This window comes from Rana temporaria, chromosome 2, assembly GCF_905171775.1.
Source record: "Rana temporaria chromosome 2, aRanTem1.1, whole genome shotgun sequence".
NCBI classification, from domain to species: Eukaryota; Metazoa; Chordata; class Amphibia; order Anura; family Ranidae; genus Rana; species Rana temporaria.
Genome location: NC_053490.1, coordinates 28,806,157 through 28,826,508, shown reverse-complemented (window position 1 = coordinate 28,826,508; position 20,352 = coordinate 28,806,157). Strand labels below are relative to the sequence as shown.

General features: G+C 45.8%; 1 protein-coding gene across 1 annotated transcript in view; it reads left to right on the top strand.

Moving 5' to 3' along the window:
* Positions 1-20,352, top strand: part of MYO7A (myosin VIIA) — a 304,325-nt gene that overhangs the window by 78,983 nt on the left and 204,990 nt on the right. The gene's annotated exons all lie outside the window — the stretch shown is intronic.

The following is a 20,352-nucleotide window of genomic DNA, read 5'->3' as shown; positions in this document are numbered from 1 at the left end:
CCAAGGATCTCCAAAAAAAGGGTCCAATGCTTTATTTAATAATCACATCGCAGCTGAAACAGAGATGTTTTGGGACCCCTTCATCAGTTAGGCCTGATAAAGGGGTCCTGGATGGCCAGAAAGGTTGCTGTTTTAGCTGTGATGTGATCGTTAAATAAAATGTTGGACCCTTCTTTTGGCATGCTGGTGACATAATATCCTTTGCTCTGAGTGTTTCTGGTTCCCAGCTGGTGGTCGCTGCAGCACCCACCTACCTAACAGCCATGTCCAAGGGTGTGTGCATTGGGAATATTTCTCTGGACTTAAAGTAAACCTGACACAACAAGGTCCAACTTCCCACCCTTGGCCAGGCAGATGTTGGTGACCAATATTCCCTCTACTTCTACTGCCTCTGGGGTGTGATTGGGAGTTGTCGACAATATGCAGCATTATCAGTAATTGTACACTCTGTGGTGTGTTCCCATGTGAGAGTATTACAGATTGGTGATTGGCCAACTAAGCCCCAATCCAGTATGTGGATAGGCCAGGGGGGTATGCCATGTGTCCTCCCCATATTCGGATGTATTGGGATTTTTACAAGAACAGACATTGTACTGGCAGCGGACTGGGAATGGAAGCTAGTGTAGGCACTAAAAAGGTGTGAGTTTTGGTTGATTATTTAACGAAAGGTTGTTTTAGGAAGCAACTACAACAGGTGCTGCAAGTTCCTCTTCAATGCACAGCTCCAAGTACTGGGTGCTCAGACATGGAGTTGCAGCTCGGCCCCACCCCCTCTCTCTCCTCATTGGCTCAGTGGAGGTAATTGACAGCAGCGGGAGCCAATCAGCCAATGAGGAGGCACAGTCCCCAGCGAGCCGATGCTGTTGTGCACATCGCTGGATTGAGATGGGGCTCGGGAAAGTATTAGGGGAGAGCTGCTGCACACAGTTTTTTTACCATCATGCATAGAATGTTTGAAGGTAAAAACCTTCAGCCTTTAGAACCACTTTAAAGTGTATCCAAACCAAATAATACCAAAACAGTCTATTCATTTAAATGTAATGGGTGGAGCCACACAAATGATTTCTGTATGCTTCTGTGCATTCAGATCTGCTGATGTACAGCAAATAAAAAATACATTTAGTGTATTTCAAGTCCGTGCAACTATATAGATTTTTTTTATATATATATATAAATATGCAAGTTAAAGGTAAGGATTTCATAGCATGGGTACATTGGTCCACCATGGACCAATGTAAGTATGCATATTCCATACCTGCATAGGTGTGCGCACAGGGTGTGCCTGGGGTGCCTGGGCACATCCTAATCACCCTGTGCTGCGCAGATTCCTCTTGCTGCTTGGCTGCAGAGAAAATGTGAATGGTGCCCGTGCCAAGTGAGCAACCCTTTGTTTTCACTATGCAGCCGGGCAGCTGCTCGGCACAGAACTCGGCACAGAACTCAGAAGACAGTGGCGATCAATGTAGTAGATACAGCGATTCTCCACTTCCACAGGAATTGACCAGGTATGGTGTATGAATACTTCTATGGATCCAAGCTGGACCAATATAACTATGCAATAAAATACATACCTAGAATTCAGTATTAATATAGTTCTGGAGTCACTTGGCCACCTCATTATAAGCAGATTGTCTATACTAATTTGGGGCTCCCCAAACCCTAATTCTTGTTTATGTTTTGAACATAGCAAATTAATTGTCCCCCCCCCCCCTCACCCATGGACAATGTACACTCTGGCCCAGATTCACAAAGCACTTACGCTGACGTATAACACGTTACGCCGACGTAAGTGCAAATGTGCGCCGGCGTATGTGTGCGCCAGACCCACAAACCAACATGCGCCTAAAAACAGGCTAAACCCCGCCAACGTAGCTTGCACACGCCGGCGTAGGGTGGGCGCACAGATGGGCTGGGCGCATGGTGCTGCTCCCATTGATTAGCCATTCAAACATGCAAATGAGGGAAATACACCGATTCACGAACGTGCGTGTGCCCGGCGCATGCTACGCGAGATGCGCGTAAGTTGTACGTCCGGCGTAAAGTTATTCCCCATAAATAAGGTGCAACCCGGCAACAGACATGCACAGGTCTGCACCAGGGAACACAAGCCGGCATATTGTGCGTTGGACGTGTGTCTGGCTGGGCGTACGTTACGTTCACGGCGTACGCGGTGATCCTGCGTAACTTAGGCAGTTGTGCCGGCGTGGTTGTAAGCAGGCGCAGGGGGGTGCTGTGCATGCGGCCATGTCACGGCGCATGCGCAGTTCGTGATACGTACCTGTCTGGCGCTCGGCCCATCATTTGCATGGGGTCACGCCTCATTTGCATGGGTTCACGCTTACTTCCACCTACGCTGGCGTGCGCCTTCGAAACCCACGCCATGCTGGCGCAGCGTTGGGAGCACTGGCTTGCTGAATGCAATGCTTGCCTCTCCGCGCTGCGTTGGCGTGGCGTACGGTGTTTGCTCTACGGCGGCGTAATGTGCGCCTTGCTCTCAGTGAATCTGGGCCTCTTTGTTTATCATGAAGAGTAAGGCCCCTTTCACACGGGGCGGATCAGTAATCATCCGCCCCGTGAACCTCCGCTTGCTCAGCAGGGATCGCCCTCTACCCACCCCCGAGCACCATTACTTGGTTCCACCCCCCTACCCACCTCCAAAGACCACCTAATTTCTAAATAATGATAACAAGAAAAGCAGTAAAAATAGATCCCCTGCAGCCAGCTACAATAGACCGTCCCAGCAACAATGGACCACCCACAACAATAGACCCCCTGCAGCAACAACAGATCTCCTCCCAGCCAGCATCGATAGACCCCCAGCAACAATTGACCCCCCCAGCAACAATGGGCCACCTTCAAGAAAATACCATCCCCTTCCCTCAGCAACAATAGACCCCCTGCAGCAACAACAGACCTCCTCGCAGCCAGCATCAATAGACCCCCAGTCTATCGATGGACACCCAGCAACAATAGACCCCCCCTTCCCCCAGCGTCATGCAGTTAGAAGTTCCCACAAAGCTGTTGCTGGAGGAAAGTACACAAAGGTACCCTATATACAAAACATGAAGCTCTAATGAACGGGAAAAAAGAAGTGGAGTCAAAACCACCTGTGCAGCAAAGATCATTTAAAAAAAATCCAAACTGGAGTTCTTAAAAAAAAAAAAAAAAAAAAAAAGATGAACACATTTATATTTTTTGGCAGTTGCAACAGACCGCAATAAAACCGACATGTTTATAAAATCCCACTTTTTTCATCTAAGGGGTCTATTTATAATACATACAGGAATACTCACAGGATTGTCAGAAGCATTCATCCATACTGAACAGAATTAAGGGCCAGATTCTCGTAGAATCGGCGTTGGCGTAGCGTAAGCCATTTACACTACGCCACCGCAACTTACTGGAGCAAGTGCCGTATTCCCCAAGCACTTGCTCCGTAATTTGCGGCGGCGTAGTGTAAATGGCCAGGCGTATGGCCGCGTAATTCAAAGGGGCGGCTTGTATTCAAATTAAGCGCGCCCCCGCGCCGATTGAACTGCGCATGCGCCGGGCTGAAAAATAGCCCAGTGCGCATGCTCCAGCTCACGACGGAAAACGTCAATGACGCCGACGTGAGCGTCATTGACGTAAAGTCGTATTCAAGAACGACTTAGTAAAACGACGTACCCGACGGAAAAAGACGACGCGGACCCGACGCCATACTTAACATGGCATACGGCGGACTGGCGTAAGGTTACCCCTCATATAGCAGGGGTAACCTTATGCTTACGGAAACAACGTCAACGACGACGACGCGGCGCAAATTCGTTCGGGAATCGGCGTATCAGGCTCATTTGCATGGTCAAATGAGACCTGAACGTAAACGCCACCTAGCAGTCAGCGTTGTATTGCATTTAGGATCCGACGGTGTAAGTGACTTACACCTGTCGGATCCTAGCCTAATTCCGGCGTATCATGTTTTGCAAATACAAAACAAAACAATGATACGCCGGCGGGAATTTCGAATTACGCGTAACTCTTTTGAGAATCTGGCCCAAAGAGATTAATTCCTGTATCGTCAGCTCCATCTAGTGGCCAAAATGTGTTATTGCTTTCTAAAGTACCTTATTGAGCAAACATTGAGCAAGCATTTTAGCAACTACAGTAGATGGAGCTGCTAGTGATAAAGAAATTATGTTAATTATATACAGTGACATTTTGTTTAGCTTGCACACATTCTTCTGACATTTATTTCTTCCGACATTCAAATGTTTTATGAATAGACCCCTTAGAGCGGAGGTCTGCAACTCGTCGATCGTGAGCTACCTGTCGATCGCCGGCAGGTGACATGTAAATCACATGTCTTATCGCCTATGTTCTCAAGCCGAGAAGCAGCGGAGCCCGGCATTCCACGCCGCGCAGCATGCCCCTCGGCTTGGAGGCCGGGTTCACATCTAAGTTGCATGCGGCTCACAGCAGGGGTCCGGTGCGTCCCCGTTCACCTTTTCAGGTCTGAGTTAAGACCGAATTTTGGGCTGAATTCAGACCTGAAATGGACCAAAAGATGCACCGGAGCCGCAGCGGAGATGTGTGAACCAGCTCCATAGTAACCCCTGTACACTGCTCTACATCTAAATGACCCCTGTACACTGCTCTTCATCTTAGTGACCCCTGTACACTGCTCTACATCTAAATGACCCCTGTACACTGCTCGACATCTAAATTACCCCTGTACACTTCTCTACATCCTACTGACCCCTGACAGGGGTCAGTAGGATGTTGAGAAGTGTACAGGGGTAATTTAGATGTAGATCAGTGTACAGGGGACTGTCCCCTGTACACTGATCTACATCTAAATTACCCCTGTACACTTCTCTACATCCTACTGACCCCTGTACACTGCTCTACATCTAAATGACCCCTGTACACTGCTCTACATCTAAATGACCCCTGTACACTGCTCTACATCTAAATGACCCCTGTACACTGCTCTACATCTAAATGACCCCTGTACACTGCTCTACATCTTAGTGACCCCTGTACACTGCTCAACACCTAAATGACCCCTGTACACTTCTCTACATCCTACTGACCCCTGTACACTGCTCTACATCTAAATTACCCCTGTACACTGATCTACATCCTACTGACCCCTGTACACTGCTCTACATCCTACTGACCCCTGTACACGGCTCTACATCTAAATGACCCCTGTACACTGCTCTACATCTTAGTGACCCCTGTACACTGCTCTTCATCTTAGTGACCCCTGTACACTAAGGTGACCAGATTTTTAAAATGAAATCTGGGGACATATTTTTTATTTTTTTACTAGTAATGGCAGCAATCAGCGACTCATAGTGTGACTGCAATATTGCGGTGGACAAATCGGACACTTTTGATACTTTTTGGGAACCAGTGACACTAATACAGTGATCAGTGCTAAAAATATGTCACTGTACTAATGACACTGGCTGGGAAGAGGATAACATCTTGGGCAATCAAAGGGTTAAATGTGTGCCTAACAAGTGTTTTCTTACTGTGGGGGATGTGCTTTTACTAAGGGAAGACGTAGATCCATGTTCCTGCTTTGCAGGAACACAGGATCAATGTCTTCCATACTGACTAAACGGTGAACTGCCTTGTTTACATAACGATCAGTGGGTACCAGTGGTCATCGAATCCGCCAGACACACTGATTGACTCCAATACTCAGAAATGCAGGATCATGTATATAAACAATCCTACACAGCGTGACCACCCCGTAGTAGTAAATCTGCTATGGGGCGGTCGGCAACTGGTTAAGATCATCAGCATTATGATAACTCACAGGCAGCAGGCACTCTATCATGGCTCTGGCTGGCTCTGTCACAGCATGTCACATAACATGGGTGCTGATTTTGTTAACTTGTGACCAATAATCCATTATGCCAGAGAGACAGACAAAGTGCAATATAGTCTATTCACAGACACCCTCAAAGCACACCTGTGTTGAAGCCTTGAAGGCACTGGCAGCACCACGATTGGATCCACTTCCCCTCTGTTCCTGCTGCTGGACATTGTCAGTTGAGCTCAGCTGCCTCGTTCTGCCCGTCGCCACCCGCCTCACAGCCTCTCTAATCTCACTCTACGGGCCCCGCGGCTGGCCGGGATTTGAGCCAAAGCAGAAGAACATGCGAGCTGAACTGAATGGGCATGCGCCAGAAACTGGAGAAATAGTCCCTCTGCTCCGACCAGCACATCATCAGAAAGGGGCACAGATAATGGAAAAAAATACACCCGCCTAAGCTAGTAGGAGCGGGGGTGTGTGATTCTGATATTTTTTTTTTTCTGACTTGAAAATTGCCCCAGCTCCTGTTGAAATCAAATCTGGGGACAAAACCGGGGACAGACTTGGTTCGGGGACAGTGTCCTCAATCCGGGGACTGTCCCCTGAAACCGGGGACATCTGGTCACCCTACTGTACACTGCTCTACATCTAAATTACCCCTGTACACTGCTGTACATCTTAGTGACCCCTGTACACTGCTCTACATCCTACTGACCCCTTTACACTGCTCTACATCTTAGCGACCCCTGTACACTGCTCTACATCTAAATGACCCCTGTACACTTCTCTACATCTTAGTGAGCCTTGTACAATGCTCTACATCTTAGTGACCTCTGTACACCGCTCTACATCTTAGTGACCCCTGTACACTGCTCTACATCCTACTGTCCCCTGTACACTGCTCTACATCTAAATGACCCCTGTACACTGCTCTACATCTTAGTGACCCCTGTACACTGCTCTACATCTTAGTGACCCCTGTACACTGTTCTACATCTTAGTGACCTCTGTACACTGCTCTACATCTTAGTGACCCCTGTACATTGCCTTTACATCTAAATGACCCCTGTACACTGCTCTACATCTTAGTGACCCTTGTACACTGCTCTACATCTAAATGACCTCTGTACACTGCTCTACATCTAAATGACCCCTGTACACTGCTCTACATCTAAATGACCCCTGTACACTGCTCTACATCTTAGTGACAGGGCACGGCACCCAGGTGATCTTTACTCTCTTGCGTGTTGTCATGGTAGATCCCCACCTATCAAAGGTTGCCTACTACCCCTGCTTTAGAGTGTCAGCACCTCTGTCCATTTTGTATTGCTTTCTGTGTGCCCCCCGTGGAAGAGTTCCCCTTATTTTGTACTCTAATGGCAAAACCCTAAAAAAAAAATGCCATGGTGTAAAATTCTACTTTCATTGATTATTGATAGAGATTTCAGGTATTTGTTGTGAAAAAAATATACGTTTCAATGAGATCTTCCTTTTATCTTAAATGTATTTTGTGTAGGCTGCAGTGTGATTACATAACACTAATCCAATGATTGTATAACGTGGTCCAGTGATTAGTATCCTGGGAGCTTTGACCAAGTGATGCTTCACCTTGTGTCCCCCGTGCCACTAATCTTCTTACTGATCACTGTCTTTCTTCTGCCTCCTCTGCTGCACTCTGTCCTGTAGTTTCTCTGTGGCTATGCCAGCAGTGCTTACGGCCCATCATCTACCCCTCCTGCAAAGGTAAATTCTACCATCTCCTATCTGCTTCCTCCTGTGTTGTGTATGTTGTGTCTCCTCCTGTGTTCTGTCTTCTCCTGTGTTGTGTCTGTTGTGTCTCCTCCTGTGTTGTCTGTTGTGTCTCCTCCTGTGTTGTGTCTGTTGTGTCTCCTCCTGTGTTGTGTCTGTTGTGTCTCCTCCTGTGTTGTGTCTGTTCTGTCTCCTCCTGTGTTGTGTCTGTTCTGTCTCCTCCTGTGTTGTGTCTGTTGTGTCTCCTCCTGTGTTGTGTCTCCTCCTGTGTTGTGTCTGTTGTGTCTCCTCCTGTGTTGTGTCTCCTCCTGTGTTGTGTCTGTTCTGTCTCCTCCTGTGTTGTCTGTTGTGTCTCCTCCTGTGTTGTGTCTGTTCTGTCTCCTCCTGTGTTGTGTCTGTTCTGTCTCCTCCTGTGTTGTGTCTGTTGTGTCTCCTCCTGTGTTGTGTCTGTTGTGTCTCCTCCTGTGTTGTGTCTGTTGTGTCTCCTCCTGTGTTGTGTCTGTTGTGTCTCCTCCTGTGTTGTGTCTGTTCTGTCTCCTCCTGTGTTGTGTCTGTTCTGTCTCCTCCTGTGTTGTGTCTGTTCTGTCTCCTCCTGTGTTGTGTCTGTTCTGTCTCCTCCTGTGTTGTCTGTTGTGTCTCCTCCTGTGTTGTGTCTGTTCTGTCTCCTCCTGTGTTGTCTGTTGTGTCTCCTCCTGTGTTGTGTCTGTTCTGTCTCCTCCTGTGTTGTGTCTGTTCTGTCTCCTCCTGTGTTGTCTGTTGTGTCTCCTCCTGTGTTGTGTCTGTTCTGTCTCCTCCTGTGTTGTGTCTGTTGTGTCTCCTCCTGTGTTGTGTCTGTTGTGTCTCCTCCTGTGTTGTGTCTGTTCTGTCTCCTCCTGTGTTGTGTCTGTTCTGTCTCCTCCTGTGTTGTGTCTGTTCTGTCTCCTCCTGTGTTGTGTCTGTTGTGTCTCCTCCTGTGTTGTGTCTGTTCTGTCTCCTCCTGTGTTGTGTCTGTTCTGTCTCCTCCTGTGTTGTGTATGTTCTGTCTCCTCCTGTGTTGTGTCTGTTGTGTCTCCTCCTGTGTTGTGTCTATTTGGAGATTTTTATAGATTGCCGAGAGCAATAGAATGTACTTTTTTTTAAATTAAGTATTCATACTTCAATAGATTTTATTTAACCAGAGTTAAGTGTCACTTTTAACCACTTAAGGTCCGGAAGGATTTGCCCCCTTAATGACCAGGCCATTTTTTGCGATTCGGAACTGCGTCGCTTTAACTAACAATTGCGCGGTCGTGCGGCGCTGTACCCAAATAAAAAATAGAGGGCCATATTCTCAAAGAATTACGCCGGCGTATCAGTAGATACGCCAACGTAAGTCCGATTCTAAGGCCGTCCTATATTTAAGTGTATTCTCAAACTGAGATACACTTAAACATGCCTAAGATACGACGGCCAGCGGCGTTGTATATAAGGCTGCAATATCTACGCTGACCGCTAGGTGGCGTTTCCTTTGCGGTCAGCGTGGAATATGCAAATGACTAGTCGTAGTGTCGTAGTGTTTTTACGTCGTTTCCGTAAGCGATACGCGGCGTAAAGATAAACATGCCCCCTAGGTGGCATACTCAATGTTAAGTATGGCCGTCGTTCCTGCGTCGCAATTTGAAAATTTAACGTCGTTTGCGTAAGTCATCTGTGAATGGCGTCCTGGACGCCATTTACGTTACCGTCAAAACAAATGACGTCCGTGCGACGTCATTTAGCGCAATGCACGTCGGGTAATTTACCCGACGGAGCATGCGCAGTACGATCGGCGCGGGAGCGCGCCTAATTTAAATGATCTACGCCCCCTACCAGGATCATTTGAATTAGGAGTGCTTCCGCGGGTGGACTTTACGCTACGCCGCCGCAAGTTTACAGGTAAGTGGTTTGGGAATCAGACCCTTGCCCGTTAAACTTGCGGCGGAGTAACGTAAACGAGATACGTTACGCCGCCGGATATCTACTAGAATCTGGCCCAGAGCTTTTATTTGGTGGTATTTGATCACCTCACCTTTTTGCGCTATAAACAAAAAAAAAAACAAAAAAAAAATGGGCTAGATTCATAAGTTTGTGCGGGCGTAGTGTATCCTATTTACGCTACGCCTCTGCAACTTAGACGGGCAAGAGCAGTATTCACAAAGCACTTGCTCCGTAAGTTGCGGCGGCGTAGCGTAAATCTGCCGGCTTAAGTGCGCCAAATTCAAATTGAGAAGAGGTGAGTGAGTGAGTGAAAAAACTTATATAGCGCAACACAAGCGAACTGAATCGCCTCTGGGCGCTGTATCCATTCCCTGGGTGAAACCCTTTTGACCTCAGAAGAGAAGGGTTTTAATCTTTCTCCTGAAGGCCAAGTGGTCCACCTCCAATCGGATGGTGGTTGGTAGAGCGTTCCACAGGCGAGGTCCCTGGACTGCAAATCTTCGATCTCCTTTGGACTTGTATCTGGCTTTGGGTATCTGGAGGAGGTTTTGATTGGTGGATCGCAGAATGCGATTGGGGTTGTGGGCTTTTATTTTTTCCCATAGATATTGAGGGGAGTTTCCGTGAATACACTTATGCATTAGGCAGAGCGCCTTGAAGGAGATTCTGTCTTTTACAGGTGTGTTTTATGTAAATAAAACATGACGACCCCACGTTAGACGTTCGTGAAAGAATCCCAGTGCGCCGTTCGTGAAAGAATCCCAGTGCGCATGCTCGAAATTCCGCCGCAAATCGTCAATGCTTTAGACGTGAACGTAATTTACGCAAAGCCCTATTCACGAACGACTTACGCAAACAACGCAAAAATCGACGCTGGCCCGACGTCCATACTTAACATTGGTTGCTCCTCATATAGCAGGAGCAACGTTACGCCGGAAAAAGCCATCCGCAAACGTCGTAAAAAATTCCGCCGGGCGCACGTACGTTTCTGAATCGGCGTATCCAGCTCATTTGCATATTCTACGCTGAAATCGACGGAAGCGCCACCTAGCGGCCAGCGTAAATATGCAACTAAGATACGACGGCGTAAGAGACTTACGCCAGTCGGATCTTAGGAACATTTCGGCGTATCTTGCTTTCTGAATACAGAATTTGAATTTACGCGGCGTATCAATAGATACGCCGGCGTAAATTCTCTCTGAATCTAGCCCAATATTTTTTACTTTTTGCTATAATATCCCCAAAAAATGTAATGTAAAAAAAAAAAATGTCTTCATCAGTTTAGGCCAATACGTATTCTTCTACATATTTTTGGTTAAAAAGATCGCAATACGCGTTTATCGATTGGTTTGCGCAAAAGTTATTGCGTTTACAAAATAGGGGATAGATTTATGGCATTTTTATTATTTAGGACCATTGACATTTATACAGCTAAAAAAAAAAAAAAAAATTCCTTTATGAGACATTAAAGTGGAGGTTCACCCTAAAAATTTTTTTTAACATTACATCCAGCATACTAACGACATGTAAAGTATGCTGGTATTTTTTTTTCTCCGTACATACCATGTAATTGTTATTTTCGCCCAGGCTTCCGGGTTCTGATTCCCGCGGGACTGGACGTTCCTATTGAAAGCTAAGCTGATTGACGTCTGATGAAAATCTTCCCATGGCGCATAAAGTGCGTCACCAGTTTTCCGTAAATAGCTGGACTGCGAGTCAGCTCTATATAGCTCCTGCGCAGTCAGCTCTACACGGCGGGCGCAGGCGCCGTATAGCGCCGACTCGCAGGCCGGCTATTTACGGAAAACTGGTGACGCGCTTTATGCGCCATGGGAAGATTTTCATCAGACGTCAATCAGCTTAGCTTTCAATAGGAACGTCCAGTCCCTAGCACTATCCAGTGCTAAAAATAGCCACTGATTACTGTATAAATGTCACTGGCGGGGAAGAGGTTAACGCTAGGGGGCGAACAAAGGGTTAAGTGTTTCCTAGGGTAGGATGACCAGACATCCCCAGTTTCAGCAGACAGTCCCCTAATTGAGGACACTGTCCCCGGACCAAGTCTGTCCCTGGTTTTGTCCCCAGATTGGATTTAATAGGGGACAGGGGCAATTTCAAAGACAGTCAGTGCAGAATTAAAATAAAAAAAATAGAATTACACACCCCCCCCCGCTCCGCTGTGCCTACTAGCATAGGGGGGTTGTATTTTTCCCATTATCTGTGCCCCTTTCTGATGATCATGTGCTGGTCGGAGTAGAGGGAATATTTCTTCAGTTTTGGGCACAAATCCTGGCCAGCCACCTGCCGATCTCCTTGCCTTCCCTGGCGGAGTGATCTTCCTCCGCTCCCCACCCAGTAGTATCCGGGGCCCGAAGAGTAACACTTGAGATGCTGTGAGGCGAGCGGCGACGGGCAGAGAGTCGCTGATTGTTGCCATTACTAGTAAAGAAAAATATGTCCCCGGATTTCATTTAAAAAATCTGGTCACCTTATCCTAGGGAGGTGTTTCTAACTGTGGGGGGAGGGTACGGACTGGAGGAGGAGAGATATCGCTGTTCCTGATCACTAGGAACAGCAGATCTGTCTCTCCTCCCCTGACAGAACGGGGATCTGTTTGTTTACATGGACGGATCCCCGTTCTGGCTCTCTGAGGAGCGATTGCCGGTGTCCCGGAAAAATCGTGCATCGGCTCCGGCGTCGTGCCCCCTATAGCTTCTTAAAGCAGCCGACGTACAATGGCGGCGATCCACACAGCCGTGCCAACCTGCCACAGTGCAACTGGTTGGCAAGTAGTTAAAGCAGTAATAAACCCAAAAGCAAACATTTATTATATTGCAGCTTACCAATTCTTAACCACTTAAGCCCCGGACCATATTGCTGGTCACTTTTTGCGATTCGGCACTGCGTCGCTTTAACTGACAATTGCGCTGTCGTGCGACGTGACTCCCAAACAAAATTGGCGTCCTTTTTTTCCCACAAATAGAGCTTTCTTTTGGTGGTATTTGGTCACCTCTGCAGTTTTTAGTTTTTGCGCTATAAACAAAAATAGAGCGACAATTTTGAAAAAAAAATAATATTTTTAACTTTTTACCATAATAAATATCCCCCAAAAATATATATAACAACTTTTTTTTTCCTCGGTTTAGGCCGATACGTATTCTTCTACCTATTTTTCTAAAAAAAAAAAAAAAATCGCAATAAGCGTTTATTGATTGGTTTGCGCAAAAGTTATAGCGTTTGCAAAATAGGGGATCGTTTTATGGCATTTTTATTAATATTTTTTTTTTACTAGTAATGGCGGCGATCAGCGATTTTTTTCCGGTACTGCGACATTATGGCGGACACTTTTGACAAATTTTTGGGACCATTGGCATTTTTATAGCGATCAGTGAAGACAATTGATGGGCACAGTGGCAACAATTAATGGGCACAGTGACTGCGCTTGATGGGCACAGTGGCTGCGTTTGATGGGCACAGTAAATGGGTTTGATGGCACAGTGGTGACAATTGATGGCACAGTGGCGACAATTGATGGCACAGTGGCGACAATTGATGGGCACAGTGGCTGCGTTTGATGGGCACAGTGGCTGCGTTTGATGGGCACAGTGGCTGCGTTTGATGGACATAGTGGCGGCAATTGATGGGCACAGTAGCTGCGTTTGATGGGCACAGTGAGACTGCACATGTTTTTTTTTTTTCATTTGTATTCACCCCCCCAAAAAATTTGAGCACCAGCCGCCACTGAGAACCGGGTGGGTGCTCTCAGCAGTTACACAGTTACAATCATGTCCTCGGAGGCACTGACAGCACTGTTATCAGGAATATGAAAGTGATGATACAAAATAACAATTCTAAGAGCGGAAAAAGGAAATAACAAAGACAATGGGCCGTGTTCTGTGACAACTTTCACTCCTGCCAGTAATGAGAATGTCATCCAGAAAAGATCCCAAAAATCCGAAGAGCACCAAATTCTCACACTCAGGGAATAACATCTCCGCACAACTACAATTTGGTATTTTTATTTAACCACTTGACCACTAGGCACGTAAACCCCCTTAATAACCAGACCAATTTTCAGCTTTCGGTGCTCTCACAATTTGAATGACAATTACTCGGTCATACAACACTGTACCCAAATGAAATTTTCGTCCTTTTTTTCACACAAATAGAGCTTTCATTTGGTGGTATTTAATCACAGTTGGGTTTTTTATTTTTTGCGCTATAAAAGAAAAAAGACTGAAAATTCAGTAAAAAAAAATAATTTTTCTTTGTTTCTGTTATAAAATTTGGCAAATTTTGTATTTTTTCTTCATTCTTTTGCATAAATGTGAAAGATGAAGTTACGCCGAGTAAATAGATACCCAACATGTCACCCTTCAAAATTGCACACGCTTGTGGAATGGCGCCAAACTTTGCTACTTAAAAATCCCCATAGACGACGTTGCAGGGTATTGTGTGGTATTGCGGGGTATTGTGTGGTATTGCGGGGTATTGCGGGGTATTGCGGGGTATTGTGGGGCATTGCGGGGTATTGTGGGGCATTGCGGAGTATTGCGGGGCATTGCGGAGTATTGCGGGGCATTGCGGAGTATTGCGGAGTATGGGGGCATTGCAGAGTATTTTGGGGCATTGCAGAGTATTTTGGGGCATTGCAGAGTATTTTGGGGCATTGCAGAGTATGGGGGTATTGCAGAGTATTGGGGGTATTGCAGAGTATGGGGGCATTGCGGAGTATGGGGGCATTGCGGAGTATGGGGGCATTGCGGAGTATGGGGGCATTGCGGAGTATGGGGGCATTGAGGAGTATGGGGGCATTGAGGAGTATGGGGGCATTGCAGAGTATGGGGGCATTGCAGAGTATTGCACAGGGAGGGATAATTGGCTGGATCTGTGACTGCATGTGTCACAGATCCAGCCCGCAGCAGCAGCAGCAGCAGCTGCTGCTTCCGCTCTCTCCCCTCTCCTCTCTCACACTGTACCGTTCGGTACAGAGAGGAGAGGGAGGAACCGGCGTCATCACATGACGCCGGTTTGTTTACTAGTGATCGCTCCGTCATTGGACGGAGCGATCACGTGGTAAACCGCCGCTATCAGCGGCGATTTACCGTGATCCGTGATCAGCCGGGTCCGGAGGACCCGGCGGTCACGGAGACTCCCGTGTGCGCGCCCCACAGGGCGCGCGGGAGCGCGATTGTAGGAGGACGTACATTGACGCCCTCCTAGAATTAAGCAACCGCCTTGTAGACGTATTTCGTCTATAGGGCGGTTGCTAACTGGTTAACAACATTTTGCAAATTGCCTGCAGATGAGGGGCCAGATTCTCAAAAGAGTTACGCCGGTGTATCTACAGATACACCGGCGTAATTCGAAATTCCCTCCGGCGTATCATTGTTTTGTATTCGCAAAACAAGATACTCCGGAATTAGGCTAGGATCCGACTGGTGTAAATCACTTACACCGTCGGATCCTAAATGCAATACAACGCCGACCGCTAGGTGGCGTTTACGTTCAGGTCTCATTTGACTATGCAAATGAGCCTGATACGCCGATTCCCGAATGAATTTGCGGCGCGTAGTCGTCGCGTACGTCGTTTCCGTTAGCGTAAGGTTACCCCTGCTATATGAGGGGTAACCTTATGCCAGTCCGCCGTATGCCATGTTAAGTATGGCGTCGGGTCCGCGTAGTCTTTTTCCGTCGGTTACGTCGTTTTACTAAGTCGTTCTTGAATACGACTTTAAGTCAATGACGCTCACGTCGGCGTCATTGACGTTTTCCGTCATGAGCTGGAGCATGCGCACTGGGCTATTTTTCAGCCCGGCGCATGCGCAGTTCAATCGGCGCGGGGGCGCGCTTAATTTGAATACAAGCCGCCCCCTTTGAATTACGCGGTCATACGCCGCCGCAAATTACGGAGCAAGTGCTTGAGGAATACGGCACTTGCTCCAGTAAGTTGCGGTGGCGTAGTGTAAATGGCTTACACTACGCCAACGCCGATTCTACGAGAATCTGACCCGAGATCTCTTTGCTGAGTTGCTGGGTCTGTGATACCCATTATAAAGCCTCTTTTATACAACATACGAGCCGCCAGGGGCAGTAAAAACAGATAGTTGCACCCACCTGAGATCTACCATACAGCCAGGGGAGCCGCACACACTCCGCAGCCACAATGCTTTTATGATGTGACTGCGGCAAGTTTAAAGTGTTTGTAAAGAAAAATGAACAAAACATATCCTTCTATAGTGTGTACTTGCCTAAGTCTATTGCAGTGCTCTCCAAACTGCGGCCCTCTGCTTGCCTTTGTCCTGCCCTTGGGGCACTATTCCTCCCACTGACACCAATGATGGAGAACTATTCCTCCCACTGACACCAATGATGGGGCACTATTCCTCCCACTGACACCAATGATGGAGAACTATTCCTTCCAATGACACCAATGATGGGGCACTATTCCTCCCACTGATACCAATGATGAGGCACTATTCCTCCCACTGACACCAATGATGGGGCACTATCCTTCCCACTGACACCAATGTTGGGGCACTATTCCTCCCACTGATACCAATGATGGGGCACTATTCCTCCCACTGATACCAATGATGGGGCACTATTCTTCCCACTGACACCAATGATGGAGAACTATTCCTCCCACTGATACGAGACACTGTTTTGTCAATTGACATCAATAATGAGCCATCATTTCTCCCACTGACACCAATGACGGAGCACTATTCCTCCCACTGACACCAATGATGGGAAACTATTGCTTCCACTGACACCAATGACGGGGCACTATTCCTCCCACTGACATCAATGATGGGGCACTATTCCTACCACTGACATCAATGATGTAGCACTATTCCTCCCACTGATACCAATGGTGGGGCACTATTCCACCCACTGATACCAATAGTGGGGCACTATTCCACCCACTGATACCAATAGTGGGACACTATTCCTCCCACTGATCCTAACATTGGGCACTATTCTTCCTCCCAATACCAAAGATGGGGCACTGTTTACTACACACATCAACAGAAAACGTGGCCTCTTCTGTAGCTATCCGCCCCTTAGACAATATAACAGTAATGCACCCGCCCCCTTGCAGAGCGTGTGGCAGAGTCTGTCATAAGATGGTCGTCATTGCGCAGGCGCCGTGTTCAGCTGACTCTTTATTTGACGGGGGGGGGGGGGGGATTTTTAATGTAATTTATTTTGTTTTAATTTTATTTTTTTATCACCATGGGGGGGCTCAGAAGCCCCCTATGTGATGGTGTGTGCGTGTGTATGTGTGTGGGGGGGGGGGGGGAGATGGAGGCATTGAAGGACCCAGACTTGGGGCGGCAAAGGGAGTAAATCCGGGCCTGGTCGGGGGTTGTTGCCAGGCACTTTCCAACATTTTTTTTACTTTTCCCTTCTCCCACCCAAAAATTCGAAAATCTGAAATAACTAAACTAATAATAACTTAACTTTTACTAGCTATTAAATTATAAGTATTGGTTTCCTTTCAAATTTGGCTGTTTATGAATGTAACGAATACAAATTTATCCAAAGTTACGATTTATCCAAAATAATGAATGCCATAAACGAATGGAACTAAACAAATTAATAATAATAAATACCAAAAATTAAAAAAGCTTTATTATTATTATTTACTATTAATTTGTTCTGTTCCATTTGTTCAGATGCAGCATTCGTTATTTCGTATAATTCATAACTTCGGATAAATTCCTTCACGTTCACTAACAGCCAAATTATTACTAATAATCATTTATTAGTTAGTTATTATAATTAAGTTAATATTTGGAATTTTTCTTTGGTATTTTCGAATTTCCAAATTCCGAATTTTCGTTTTTTTGGAGGTTTTTTCGAATTTACAAATTTTCTAATTTCAAACGAGATTCCAATACCTATTATTTAATAGTTAGTTATTATTAGTTAGTTAGTTATTCTTGTTTGGATTTTCTTTATTATTTTCGTATTTACAAATTATCGTAAATGAAAAAATGTGTAAATACAAAAATTCGTAAATGCAAAAAATCGTAAATTCGTAAATTCAAATTTACGAATTTTCGTATTTACAAATTTACGAATTGCAATTATAAAGAATTACCCCGGAAAAAAGAAATAATAAAAACAAATGAAACGAAAACGAATACATTTTTTGGCAGTGCACAAGTCTACAAACCATGGGGCAGATCCACAAAGATCTTCCCCGGCGCAGCGTATCTGAGATACGCTACGCTGCTGTAACTTACTTTTTTTGGTTTGAATCCTGAACGAATTTGCGCTGTAAGTTACGGCGGCGTAGTGTATCTCTCGTGGCGTAATGGCGCCTAATTCAAATCGGCGAGTAGGGGGGCGTGTTTCATTTAAATGAAGCGCGTCCCCGCGCCGAACGAACTGCGCATGCGCCGTCCCTCGGGACGGGGCGCTTTAAAAAAAGAAAGTTTTGTTTTCTTATTTATTTTGATTGATTTTATTTATTTTTACACTGTTTAAAAAAAAAAAAAAATGGGTCACTTTTATTCCTATTACAAGGAATGTAAACATCCCTTGTAATAGAAAAAAAGCATGACAGGTCCTCTTAAATATGAGATCTGGGGTCAAAAAGACATCAAATTTAGACTAAAATGCAATAAAAAACAAAAATGTGCCTTTAAGACGCATGGGCGGAAATTACGTTTTGACGTTGCTTCCGCCCTGCTATGCTATGGAGACGGGTGGGGGTCATCTTGCCCTCACTCGTATCCATGGCAAGCAGGGAGAAGGACCCGATCGCCTCCGCCGCTGCCGACGGCTCCGGTAAGTGGCGGAGGGCACGGGCCTCTCCCACCGCCGATAACGGTGATCTTGCGGCGAATCCGCCACGGAGACCACCATTATCGTTTACAGGACTGGCCATGTTAAAGATGGATATCTTGGTTGTGGCAGCAGCTGCTGCCGTTACCGAGATATTGATCTTTAAAGTGATGATAATAAATGTCCCCCAAAAATATATAAAAAAAAAATAAATTCCTCAGTTTAGGTCGATACGTATTCTTCTACATATTTTTCGTAAAAAAAAAATTCGCAAGAAGTGCTTATTGATTGGTTTGCACAAAAGTTATAGCGTTTACAAAATAGGGGACAGATTTATGGCATTTTTATTAATATTTTTTTTTACTAGTAATGGCGGCGATCAGCGAGTTTTTTTTCGGTACTGCGACAATATGGCAGACGCTTCGGACACTTTTGACAAATTTTTGGCACCATTGGCATTTTTATAGCGATCAGTGCTATAAAAATGCATTGGATTACTATAAAAATGCCACTGGCAGGGAAGGGGTTAACACTAGGGGGTGGGGAAGGGGTTAAGTATGTCCCTGGGTGTGTTCTAACTCAAGGGGGGTGGGACTGACTTGGGGAAATGACTGATCGCTGTTCATACATTGTATGAATAGACGGTCAGGCATTTCTCCCCTGACAGGACCGGGAGCTGTGTGTTTACACACACAGCTCCCGATCCTCGCTCTGTAACGAGCGATCGCATGTGCGGTGATCGCGACCCGAGTGGCCGATTCGAGAGCCGACGTTATACGACAGGCTCTTGCGCAGAAGAGCCGACCTGCCGCCGTAGAACTGCGGCGGCTGGTCGGCATGTAGTTAAACCAAAAAAATATAATATATTGCAGCATACTAATCATTAAATCATTAGTTTTCTTCTTTTTTGGGGGGCTTTTGTCTCTCTGTTTTCACCTGGTGATCTGGTCAGTAATATACCACCTGTATTAGAGTGCCCCCACTCTGGATGAAGGAGCACGGGGGGCCCCATTTGATCAGCAGCATTGTCAGTTTGCAGGGAGGAAAGTGTAATGCCCTGTACACACGATGCACCGTTTTCATCGGACGAACCGATCGTGTGTGAGCCCCATCGTTTTTTTCCCCCATCGGTGAAAAAAAATAGAACCTGTTTTAAATTTTTCTTATGGTTAAAAAAAAACTATAGAAAAAAACGATCTTCTGTGGGGGAAATCCATCCGTCAAAAATCCATGCATGCTTAGAATCAAGTCGACGCATGCTCGGAAGCATTGAACTTCATTTTTCTCAACACGTCGTTGTGTTTTACGTCACTGCGTTGGACACGATCGGATTTTTAACCGATGGTCTGTAGGCAAGACTGATGAAAGTCAGCTTCATCGGATATCTGATGAAAAAATCCATCGGATTCGATTCCATCAGATATCCGATCGTGTGTCCAGGGCTTTAGATGTACGAGAAGATTTAACCACTTCCCTATCAGGCCAATTCTGACATTTCTCTCCTACATGTAAAAATCATAATTTGTTGCTAGAAAATTACACAGAATCCCCCAAACATTATATATATATATTTTAGCAAAGACCCTAGAGAATAAAATGGTTGCAACTTTTTATCTTACACGGTATTTGCGCATCAATTTTTCAAACATTTTTTTTGAAAAAAAAAAAAACAGTTTCATGCATTAACCACTTAACCCCCGGACCATATTGCTGGTCAAAGACCAGAGCACTTTTTGCGATTCGGCACTGCGTCGCTTTAACTGACAATTGCGCGGTCGTGCGACGTAGCTCCCAAACAAAATAGAGCTTTCTTTTGGTGGTAATCACCTCTGCGATTTTTAGTTTTTGCGCTATAAACAAAAATAGAGCGACAATTTTAAAAAAAAATAATATTTTTTACTTTTTGCTATAATAAATATCCCCCAAAAATATATAAAAAAAAACATTTTTTTCCCTCAGTTTAGGCCGATACGTATTCTTCTACATATTTTTCGTAAAAAAAAAAATCGCAAGAAGCGTTTAGTGATTGCTTTGCGCAAAAGCTATAGCGTTTACAAAAT